Raw genomic sequence first — 12,561 nt, 5'->3', positions numbered from 1 at the left:
CGCGGCTTCGGCCAATCACAGCGCCAGAGCCGCAATACCCGGAAGTCACTGCGGGAGACATGGCGGTGACGGAGGAGGTGAACGAGGTTGGCTGCGGGGGCTTCGATCTAAGGTAAGTACTTCATAATGAGCTAGTATGCTATTACATACTAGCTCATTATGCCTTTGTCTTGCAGGGTGTATTTTCTTTTTTTGGGTTAACTTCCTCTTTAAAGCAGAGTTCCAGTGATTTTTTATGTTTATTAAAAGTCAGCAGCTACAAAAAGTGTAGCTGCTGACTTTTAATAAACATACACTCACCTGCTCCACTTTCCAGCAACGCGCCGGCCGGGGCTCCACTCCTCTCCCCCCAGGCGTCTTCACTCCAAGTGTGGGCACCCGGCCGTGACAGCTTTCGGCACCCACTGCGCATGCGCGAGCGTCACTGCGCCATCCAATTGGACAGGTGATCGCCTGGGACCTGTCACGTGTCCCAGGCGATCGCCTACAGGGAGGGGCTGCAGAAAGGCGATTAGGCCATTTGCCTTAGCAGCCCCTCGGCGGAAGTGGGACAGGAAGTCCCCACTCCCCCCACAAAAAATTGACATGCCAAATGTGGCATGTAAGGGGGCGAGGAATGGATTAAGCGGAAGTTCCACTTTTGGGTGGAACTCCTCTTTAAAGTGGGGGTTCACCCTAAAAAAATGTTTTCTTTATCTACCATCCATTACAGCATACTACCGTCAACTACAGTATGCCTTTTTTTTTGCGCTGTACTTACAGTTTAATCCTTTAGTTTTGTTTCAGACTCCGGCGGGGAAATAGGCGTTCCTATGAAGAGGGGAACATGATTGACATCCGGCTATGTCACGTCACGCGTTCCGAAAATAGCCGAAATAGGACTCCGATATATATATATATATATATATATATATATATATATATGGCGCCTGCGCAGTCAGCTCCTAGTCTGTGCGTAGGCTCCGTATAGCGCCGTGAAGAGCCGAGTCCTACTCCGGCTATTTTCGGAACACGTGACTCGCCATAGCCGGACGTCAATCATGTTCCCCTCTTCATAGAAACGCCTACTCCCTGCGGTAGTCTGAAACGAAAGGATTAAACTGTAAGTACAGCGCAAAAAAAAAAAAAAGGCATACTGTAGCTGACGCATACTGCTGGATGGGATGGTACATAGTTGTTTTTTAGGGTGAACCTCCGCTTTAATTGGCACCCTGCAGACAGGTGTACGTTTTCATTGGGAGAAAGACCCAGGCTGGGTTAAAGCCAAACGCGCGGTCTGATCCCCTGTAACGGCGGATCACTTGGAGCCGGTAAGAAGTAAAACTTACCATTTGATGATAGCGGACTCTTCACATAGAGCGATTGATGTTTACCATCAGGAATCTTCAAGGCTCCCAATTACAAGCACTAGTGGACTTTTATAAGAACGTTATACCTGGAAATTTGACAGATCTGTGGAATTATGATCTTTTAGCGCGATTCTATTTTCTTTCGTATATGCATGGAACGCGCCAAGACGTAGCGCACCGCAGGCGCATTTCATATTAGTGTGAATGACTTAGTGAGCTGAATATAATAAGTGTTTGTTTTTTGGGGTTTACTGACTTTTAGTGAAACAAAACATTGACACCAACATTAGCAAGGCGAGCATCTCCCCGATCCCCGCAGGTAGCACGGTGTGCCTGGCTCCGTCACGCAGCAGCAGCAGCCTCTCCCAGCCCCTCCCTCTCTCTCCCCAGCACGTGACGCCGCTCGCGGAGATCTCCTCTCACACACACACGCTGTAACATTTCTGGAAATTTCCACTCCGCCAGCCACTCGCCAAAACACGGGCGAAGCTCTACGTGAGTGTGAGCCCGCACGGCGGAGCTTGTAGGAAAGTCCCCTAAAAGCCTGAGGCCTACCGGGCCCAGACAGAATCAGAGGGGCGCTTCTTGTCCTTAGAGAATGACAGTATGGGAATATAGAAGGCGGCGCACATGTCCTGATCATTTCCCCCATTCTATGTCAGGATCACACGTGGAGAACCCCCCCCCCCCCCATCACTAGTGTGGTACACACCCCCTCCTATATACACAGTCACGTACACACGAGAAGGGCGAGCTACACTCCTTACCATGGAGGAGGACCCCCAAATGCCGCTCTCTAATCTCTCAAGACGATTCCTCATTCTGAGGGGTTGCCCCGGGTTACAGCGCCCGCCATCCAATCAGGTGGATTTCACCTTCTGAGGGGTTGTCAGGGGCAACAAGGCCTGCCCTCGTTCTAAAGGGTAGCCAGGGACAAGTGCGCCCAGTCAGGAGGGGTCCTCGTTGAGGGGTTGCTAGGGGTAACAAGGCCTCAGTCCAGCCGTGGTGGTGGGGGGGGAGCACATGTCCGCCCCGGGGACAGGAAGGCCGCACTGTGCCCAGACAAGGCCTGGCAGGAATCAGTCACTTACCGCGAACGGAGCTGCCTCTTCCTCACAACGATCCAATGAGAGTAATCCAGCACTGAGCTTCACATAGAAATCCCGGTGGGCGGGTGTGGGCCCCCTCGGTCTGTGTAGCGGTGACGGTGAGGCGGAGGATGTCTGTGTGGCGGGTTTATTGGTGGGGAGAAGGATGCAGTCCGCTCTGGTACTCCAATGAATGGGAAGGGGACAGTCTGTGGGCCTAGGCCGGCCTCTCTCTCACACACACTCACTATAGTAATAATAATAATATTGTCTCCGGGGGCCCTCAGCACATTGTAGGGGAGGCTTCCCGGGCGGCGGACAATGTTTTCAAGTTACTCGCCGTGGTGGAGGCGCGGCAGAGCGGGCGGGCAAGCTGAAAGAGGCGCTTCTTCTACTCTACTGCCACACACTCGCAACCGGTTGAAACCGGTTCAGACTGGGACATTCCATCTCCGTTTAGTTCTCAAGCCCATGGCGCCGCCGAGCGTTTGGAAACCTGTGTAACTCCGCCTTCCGCCGGCGCTCATTGGCCGGGCGCCTAGTCCTGCTCTCAAATGGTTGGCCGCGGGGGACGCTTGTCAATGTGCTTAAGGTTCACGCCCCCTCTCCCCCTGTTTTTCTATTTTTTTTTTCTTATTTGAGCTCATTGCCGCGAAGCGACTACAGAAGAAGCAGAGGGATGACGTACTGGATGGGGCTGCGGGGCGCTGATTGGCTGGAGGGAGGTGCCAGTCATCGGGCAAGGTTTGATTGCCGTGGAAACAGAACCCTTTTCCCCGCCACTGCTCGCTCTGTGTTACTGAAGGTTTTGGCGCCCTGTGATAGTGAGGAGACCGAGACCTGCACTGTGCTTCTCCCAGCCATGTGGGCCTGTGCACCTGTTCCGCCTGCAAGGACCTGCTGAGAGGAACTTCCAGCTGAGCTCACACACATCCTCAGCATGTGTTATAGAAGTGCATGCGTGTTGTGAGCACAGTGTGTTCGCTTGGCTTTACTTCTGACTGAAAAGTATTTGTGCCTTTGCTAAATCAAACCCAAAGAGCCCCCTAAGCACTTAAAGTGGTTCTAGAGCTTTTTTTTTGGGCGTTAAAATGTCAAAAATACCTGCTTTGTTCAAAGGTCCAATACCTTCTCCCTCTAGTGTTCTCAGCTCCTCCCCTCTAAGTTCACCCTCAGCAGCAGGCCGAGAGGGGGATGAAAGGAGCTGTGCTGCATTGATAGGACTCAGGTAAGTGTTTAGAGCTGATCTAGTAAGTGAAGGAACCACTTCCATACCAGCCAATTCTGGCTTCCTCCGAGGAAGACTAGTTGTAACATTGCTCTCGCTCTACCGTTCATGACAATATCTCACATGTGTGGTTTGAGCGCCATCTACATATACGACCTACGTATCCATTCGCTTCTTCATGTGGGAATAGGGATGGGACACAAAACAGATTATAGCGCACACATGAAAAAATTACATTTATCCTGCAAAGTTACCGTATTTATCGGGGTATAGCGCGCACCCCTAAAGTTGCCCCCATTCCTGTGGAAAAAAAGAGTTTTTTGTACTTAGTTTTGGTGTCTTGCGCGGCGAATCCGGCGTCCGTCTGCGGCTTCAGGTGTCCTCTTCGTCGGGTCCGGCGTCCTCCCCGCTCGTTTCCCGTGCCGAGTTTTGAATACTGCGCCAGCATATACCGAGCGCAGTACACTCGGGCAGGCTCGGCAACTGTCGCGCTCACGTCCAGGACGTGAGCACGGAAGAAGCCGACTATTCCCGAGTGTACTGCGCTCGGTATATGTCGGCGCAGTATTCAAAACTCGGCGTATATCGCGCACCCACGATTTTGCCCTGATTTTCAGGGCAAAAAAGTGCGCGAAATACGGTAGTTAAAAACACCTGAACATGTTTGGAAATACGGGGGTTTGGTCACACTTTATTGTCATATAGTGCTAAGCCCACTTACTGCTGCTGCCAGACTTATCCACCTTACCAACCGCTCTGTCTCTGTTACTTCTCTCTATTAATCCCTCCACTGGCTTGTGCTTACCCAACAAATTAAATTCAAAATACTAACTACCTACAAAGCCATCCACAACTCTGCCACCAGCTACATCACTGACCTTGTCTCTAAATACCAACCTAATCGTTATTCTCAAGACCTCCTGCTCTCTAGCTCTCTCATCCCATGCTCGCCTCCAGAACTTTTCCAGAGCCTCTCCAAGCCTATGGAAATCCTTACCCCAATTTGTCTGTCTATCTCATTCTCTATTAGCTTTTAGAGGAACCCTAAAAACCCTCCTCTTCAGAGAAGTCTATCCCACCCACACCTAACTGTGTGTTCATTTTGTCCATCCCCCACAGCTACTACCCTTTGTTCGACTTGACACTCCCTTCTAGACTGTAAGCTCTAACGAACAGGGCCCTCTGATCGCTCCTGTATTGAATTGTATTGTGACTGTATTGTCTTCCCTGATGTTAAAAAGTGCTGCGCAAACTGTTGGCGCAATATAAATCCTGTTTAATAATAGTACTGCGACAAAGTACTCTGAATTAGTGGGTCCTAACCTAGTAATAGAATGAAAGAACCTATGTCTCAACCATGGGAGATAAACTTCTCTATATGGGAGAACTGAAGGGATTCCTCCTATGCACTGGTGGCCACTAATAAGAGGTAATGAGGAAGGGGATGGGGGTGCTTTAGAAAAAAAATGTATATCTTTTTTGTTTTTACACGTTCTCGTAACCTTTTTGATCACTTTAAGCCCTGGTTCACATTGATGCTACTTTGAAATCGCGCTACTTCACTTCAAGTGAAGAAGCGCAATTTCAAAGTAGCAAGGTCGGCGCGATTTCAGGTGCTTCTTGATAGACATCTGGGCGTGAAGCCACTCAGATGTCTATTAAAGTCATACCTGAAATCGGCAAGTAGTGCAGGAACTATCTTTGTAAATCGGTGCAGCGCCCAAAAATTGGTGTCTCACTGATTGGAACAGTGCCATTGCCTCCAATAGGCTGTAACTTGTCATGTGATTTAAGAAATCAAATCGCTCTAATGTGAACCTAGGCTTATTCCTATTACAAGAAATGTAAACATCCCTTGTAATAGAAATAGGGAATGACAGGTCATCTTTACAGAGCAATCTGGGTTCTATAAGTCCCCAAAGTATGTGCAAAGGAAGTACCGCACCATGGGCATCCGCAGAACTTTTTTTCAATTGGGGTGGCATCATTTTAACCACTTCCCGACCAGCCGATGTCATACTGCAGCAAGGTGGCTCGATCCTCCAAATCGGCATATGTCGGCTCGTACACTGCGATTTGTGGGCGCTCGTGACGCCATTGGCCAGCGGGGCCGTCGGACTCGATGTCTGCTGGCCCCCCGCAGTGACAGAACAGGGATCTGCCTGTATAAATAAGGCAAATCTCTGTTCTGACAGAGGAGATCACTAAGGCCCGAAACAACTAATCGATTATGAAAAATAGTTGTCAACTATTTTCATTGATTAATCAGTCAGCCGAATAGTGGGTCTGCATGCAGATTGCATTGTTTGTTTGCATATCGGGTAATACAGTGAAGCCCACATACAGCTCAGTACACCGTCCATACATGTCGGTAAGGCCGGTTTCACACTATTTTAATTGGATGCAGTATCCTTGCATCCAATTTGCAATAGCAGGAGAATGTGAATGGTTCTCTATGGAGCCGGTTCACATATCTCCTATGCGGCTCCGGTGCGAATTTGCACAGGAGCCCTGTGCATCTTTTGGTCCTTTTCAGGTCCGAATTCACCCCAAAATTCAGGCTGAAATCAGACCTAAAACAGTGAACCAGGACTCGCCGGACCCCTGCTGGGAGCCGCATTGGCATCCAGTGTGAATCGAGCCTAAGTGCCTGAACTTGTGAATGTGTGAGGAGCAGTGCCTCATTGGACATGTAGTTCTGAACAGGAAGTGAGTGGTTCTAAAGGCAGACTTTTTGTAACCTTGCTATAGGGGCACTTTATACAGTAAATCCTTGGTTTGAGAGCGTTTTGCAAGCAAAATGTTTTAATAGATTTTGCCTTGATATACAAGTGATGTCTTGATCTAAGAGTAGTGTCATGTCACAACTGAGTATAAAAAAAAGAAAGGAGCCTCTAATGCTGGCCATACACTATACGAAAATCGGTCGTTCAGACAGTTCGTTCGTTTTTCGTACAGTTAATGGGCACAAAATCGATAATCTTTGGGACGTTTTTGAGCCGAAAAAACGAAGGACAAGTTTGAAAAATTTCTGCCGAACGATAAATCAGAAGGTTAATGTGTTTCCCGTCAGAACTTTCTGCACTAGGTATATGTAAAAAAAAGAACCCAATTTTTTTTATTTATGTCCACTGAACGATTTATCGCTCATTACATAATGGCACTATCGTTTGCGCTTACAACCAAACGTTCGTTTTTTTAAAGTTTGTTTGGACGATTTTTCGTGCAGTGTATGGCCAGCATACGTGTAGCAATATGGTTACATTTAATGAAGGTATAACATTTAGCAACTTATTGCTACACTTAGAGGTGCCTCTCTTCTCTTTTATACCCTGTAAAAAAAAAATGCTTTGATATACAAGTGCTTTGGAATACAAGCATGTTTCTGGAACGAATTATGCTCACAAACTAAGGTTTTACTGGCCTATACTTTGCAGCTTGCTATTGGAACATACTGCCTATGTACTCTAAAGGCAGGAGGAACCAGCAACATCAGTGGGGGACCCCAGAATTGGAGAATAAGGGCTGCTCTGTGCAAAACCATTGCACAGAGCAGGTAAGTATAACATGTTTGTTTACCCACTTGCCGACCTGCTCACGCAGGTATACTGCGGCAGGTCAGCTTTCCTGCTTGAACTGACATACTTGTACATCAGTCCGTACAAGTAGAATAGCGGGCTAGTCCCGCGGACTCTATCGCCACCGGCGGCACCCGTGATTCCCTTGTACACAGGCCGAATGGGAAACTGCCTATGTAAACATTTCCCTGTTCCGCCTAATGACATGACAGTCATCGGGAATAGTGAGCTGTCATTTTCTTGCAGCCCATCCCCCTACAGTTAGAACACACTGAGGGAACACATTTAACCCCTTGATCGCCCCCTAGTGTTAATCTCTTTCCTGTCAGTGACATAACGTAATCAGTGCATTTTTATAGCACCAAAATGGTGTCAAATGTGTCCGCCGCAATGTCAGTCACGATAAAAATGTACACTTATTGTGATTTTTTTTAATATGTAGAAGAATAAATATCGACCTAAACTGAGAAAAAATATATATATTTTTTTAAATGGGATATTTATTATAGCAAACATTCAAAACTATTTATTTTTTTTCAAAATTGTTGCTCTTTTTTTGTTTATAGCGCAAAAAATAAAAACCACAGAGGTGATCAAATACCACCAAAAGCTCTATTTGTGGGGAAAAAAAGTTCATTTGGGTACAATGTTGCACGACTGCGCAATTATCATTCGAAATGTTACAGCACTGAAAATTGGCCTGGACAGGAAGGGGGTGAAATGCTCAGTATTGAAGTGGTTAAGGGGCAAATCCTTGCAGGGCTGAAGTAGTTAAAAAAAAAAAAAATCACATAATCAATGGAGGTTATGATTAAGCGATTTTGGTTCATGAAACATGTTAACCTTGCTGCTTCTGTCCTATTGTATCGTGTCTTATTGATGTTATGTGTGGATTTTAACGATTTAAAGCATTTATATTTCTGAAGATTGGAGTTCGGTCACCTCCTTTGCACATACTTTGAAAGCTTTCCAGTTCACGGACTGAACCGGCATCAGATCTTCAGTACAGCTATTGTATCACCTGGAGCGATGTTGCAGCCTCTTTGTCTCTAATGCCGCGTATACACGGTCAGAATCTCCAACAACAAATGTTCAATGTGAGCGTGTGTATGCCCCGTCGGACATTTGCTGTCGGAATTTCCGACAACAAATGTTTGAGAGCTGGTTCCCAATTTTTCTGACAACAAAAGTTCTGGTCGGAAATTTCGATTGTCTGTAGCCAATTCTGACGCACAAAAATCCTACGCATGCTCGGAATCATTGAACTTAATTTTTGACGGCTCGTCGTAGTGTTGTACTTGACCGCGTTCTTGATGTTTGGAATTTCGGACTACATTTGTGTGACTGTGTGTATGCAACACAAGTTTAAGCCAATGTTCCAATGAAAAAAATCCACGGTTTTGTTGTCGGAATGTCCGATTGTGTGTACGCGGCATTAGTCCCCAGATCTCTCCTCTATCCTGGAAAGCTAGAGGATAGCTTTCCAGGACAAAAATCTTTCCCAGTCTTTCCAGCCAAATAAAACCCACCAGTGTTTGCATCTGCTGCCGCCGAAAGTGACATCATGGCCTTCGAGGGATACCGCTCTATGGTACACCATCATCCGCGGATTCCTTCTTTTGGCTCCCTAATCACACGGACGAGCCGAAAGAAGCACAGAAGGGAGAGGGGCGTCCGCTCCTGCCACCTGTAAAGGCAAAATCAAGTGGCTATGATTGCTTTTACGTTGCAGGGAATCACCAGCTGAAAAAGATGTATGAATAATGCCTGCAGCTGCAGGTATCATCATCCAGATATCTCCACTCAAAGTCCAGGATGTCATATGACGGCCTACAGGCAGGAAGTAATTGTAAACTATTACCTTGCAAAACAACCCATTCAGCTTAATAATTAAATGAAAGGCAAAATGTGTGTATAGATATAAAAAAAACATAAATATTTTTTTGTTTCCCTTTTCATATCACATTCCCTCTGTCATGAGCTGGGGGGAGGAGAAGCAGCAGCACAATGAGCTTTTCAGTGAATGACTGCAGCGGGGGCATGTGAGGACAAGTCTGATCATTGGAGGAGAGCACACTGAGTTTCTAGCCTAGCTAGATAACTGACCACACTATGCTCTCCTGCTTAGTATGGTCAGTTTTTAATAGGAAAGCAGAGGGACTTGCATGAACCCCAGGGATTTCACACAAAGGAGGCAATACAAAGACAACAGAATACTTTATTTTAGAAGTCCATGATACAACAGGCACATATCCTGAAGTGTTGGGGTAACAAACACTTGTAGTGGGCAGCTGTTTTTCTCTGCTGGCTCTGCTTTAAATTTAGAGGGTAGTCAGAGAATGTTACCTCTGACCTATTTGTTTGCAAATTTGGGCCTCTATTCCAGCCATGGCTGTACTGCAGGTGTCACCCCAGGCCGAGGGTGGCGGCAGTCAGATCAAGGTGTGTTGGGTATTTGTTCTTAGCGGCCAATCAGTGAGAATTGATCGCCTCGCTGTGCATGCATGGGGGAGAGTATTTAAGGGACAGACGTCACAGGTTCTGGGTCGTCGTCCGCCCTAGGCAGTCATCCCACCACCCCTGTGTGTGGCCCTCCTGGCCGGGGGTGTGTGTTCAGAGTTCCTGGCTCCGGACCACGTTGGTCTGAGGTCGTGATTTGCCGGGCAGGCCCAGTAGTCGGACTGAGTCTGCATTGATAAAGTGGTCCTGCGCTATCCGTCCTAGAGGGAGGAAGCCACCGAATGAAGTACCTGTTCTGGAGAGCACCGAGTACGAGGCTGGTACACTCAGGGAGGCCTGAACTTCATTGAAGGATGCACTAATACTGAAAGGCTGAGCAGTGGTCGCCCGTCCGTTTTCCTGATTTCACAATTAATTACTTTAAGAAGAGATCCGGGTGCTTAATCCTAAAGTGAGAGGATTCTGAACCGAATGTATCTCCACCTTTAAGAAGGTCCGTGGCAGAGACTGTACCAAGGTTCCGTGTGGCGCCCTGGCTGCTAGGACTAGTGAGAGAGGCCTATCCAGGGGCACACTACCCACTCTGGCTAGAGTGGCGACGAGAGTTTATGTCTGGAAGCAGGAGTGCTTCTTATCAAGTTCTACACCTGAACCCACTACCTATACCATATTTCACCTCTTCAATCTATTGTTCGTTCTTTTACCATGTTCGGTAAATAAAGCAGAGAAAAGAACGCAACGTATGGACATTGACTTTGTTTCAGCTCTCATCCAGTACCCTAGATGGCGGAGAAATAGAGGTGCCGCCCAAAATAAACCAGCAGCTCCTTCGGGGGTAGTGCTACACACTTTAACCCTTTAAAAATGTTATTAGATGTCAAAACACAGCTCATTCATAATGAACAGAATGTCTGTCTTAAAACGGTTGTAAACCGCTACAGTAAAAAAAAAAAAAATAGGCTTAACTGTAGGTGAAAATCAGAGCAGACTTTACTACCGCTTTAAAGTGGTTTGTAAAGGCAGTTTATTTATTTTTTTAACTTGCTGCTCTATTTGCAGTAAAGTAAAAAAAAAAAAAAACTGCATGCAAGTGAATAAGACGGACACAATTCCACAAAATATTGGTTACACTAAGTTCCTTACCTAAAAGTTTTTTTTAAGTTTTCAACACTTCCCGCTGACACCACTGATTGTGGAAGGGAGTTCCACATCCTTACTGTTCTAACAGTAAAGAGCCCCTTCAGCAGTTTAAGAATAAGGTCACCTTTTGTTACATGTTACACACATATTCAGGGAGTAACATGATTACAGATGTACCATGCCCAGCTACCTTTTGATCCTCTGTTGTGACAGCTAGAAGGGTGCTTCTTCTCCCATTGCTAGCTGTCACACTCTGGAAAGCCGCATCATCCATTCACAATGTTCTGCGAAAATGAAAAGTACCGACAGCCTTTGTAACTGTTGGCATGTAGTTCTCAATATACTAACACAGCGCTGTTGAGTCTTCCTGTCAAAGTCTTTTGCCTGCTCATATTGGAGGTAGGGCAGACAGGACCATGGGATTTACAGCCATGTCTGCTGATCGTGGGTGTAATGATTTACAGCAACCCCTGCTGCCTAACCTCAGCAATCTTAGTTTGATGGAGATCCACCTGAACAACATGGGAGAAATCAAAGATCACCAGGCTTAGCATACTATTTTTGGGATCTAACCTAGTAAGGCCGTTTTGAAGAAAACTCGGGGCCATTTCATTCTGAGATCACATAGTAATGCGGCACACACTCCTGTGCATTTCCCACATTTTCATGTATGGTACATTTTGATTTACTTTATTTGAATGGGCTGCAAATCACACTGGAATTCAGAAAAATTAGTGCATGCACTTCTTTTAAAAGCACGGTGCTCCAAACAGCATGGTACTGCGGAATCATACAAAATGTCCAGCCAGCATAAATTTCTAAAGTCCTAAGACTGGGTGACATCAGTTCATAAAAGTACTGTGTATATATAGTCCAGTCCATAATAAGTCCACCTGCGACTGCTTTCCTCAGAGATGTGTCCAGCTCTGTAAACCAAACGGGGAGAAAGAAAGAGAGGAGGGAACTGAGTGTAGTGTAGATAAGTGTTGTATGTCAAGTATAAATGAAATGACACTGGATAAAAAACACTCACAAAGGTACTTATGCTCATCTGGCAGTAAGGTCTCTGTCCATTCCTAATCCGCCCGCAGGGTTGCTGGTATTAGTTTCGGCTGCTGGAGATTGTTGTGGTCAGGTTCAGGACCCTAGGAAAACCCCCAGAAGTCCCTGCTGACCAGCATGGAACGCACAACGGAAATTACGTCACTGGAAGTAGTGGGCTGACAGATGAGAGAAAAGCTACACGCTCTGAGCATCTAGCCCCTTCTACAGGGCAATAAGATTTGGTGCCTGCAAATGCACTGCATTTGCCATTTGCATTTGTGGTGCAGTTACCAATACCCTGGCACCTGCATGCAGATCACAAATATAGTGTGGTCACCCGCGGTGCGGGAAACGCGCATGGAATGAATTTTTTCTGCACTGCATTCTGGTGTGAACTGGCTCTTACAAAAATATAATAATACAAACGTCAATGTAAAAATATGAACTTATGCAGGTCAGGAGTATGCATTGCGGCGTTCACAGGTCAGGAGTATACAGCACAGCGTTCACAGGGCAGGAGTATACAGCGCAGCGTTCACAGGGCAGGAGTATACAGTGCAGCGTTTACAGGTCAGGAGTATACAGCGCAGTGTTCACAGGTCAGGTGTATACAGCGCAGCGTTCACAGGTCAGGAGTATACAGCGCAGCGTTCACAGGTCAGGTGTATACAGCG

The 12,561-nt window shown here is 46.6% G+C and overlaps 1 protein-coding gene across 1 annotated transcript in view; it reads right to left on the bottom strand.

Annotated features, from left to right (window-relative positions):
- Positions 1-2,938, bottom strand: part of XPO1 (exportin 1) — a 93,123-nt gene extending 90,185 nt beyond the window's left edge. Inside the window, 1 exon segment of the mRNA XM_040351118.1 lies at positions 2,441-2,938. The gene's annotated coding sequence lies outside the window, so the exon portion shown is untranslated.
- Between the last annotated feature and the right edge of the window lie 9,623 nt (positions 2,939-12,561).

This window comes from Rana temporaria, chromosome 4, assembly GCF_905171775.1.
Source record: "Rana temporaria chromosome 4, aRanTem1.1, whole genome shotgun sequence".
NCBI lineage: Eukaryota > Metazoa > Chordata > Amphibia > Anura > Ranidae > Rana > Rana temporaria.
Note: the sequence above shows the minus strand (reverse complement) of the source record. Positions and strands in the feature narration are given on the sequence as shown.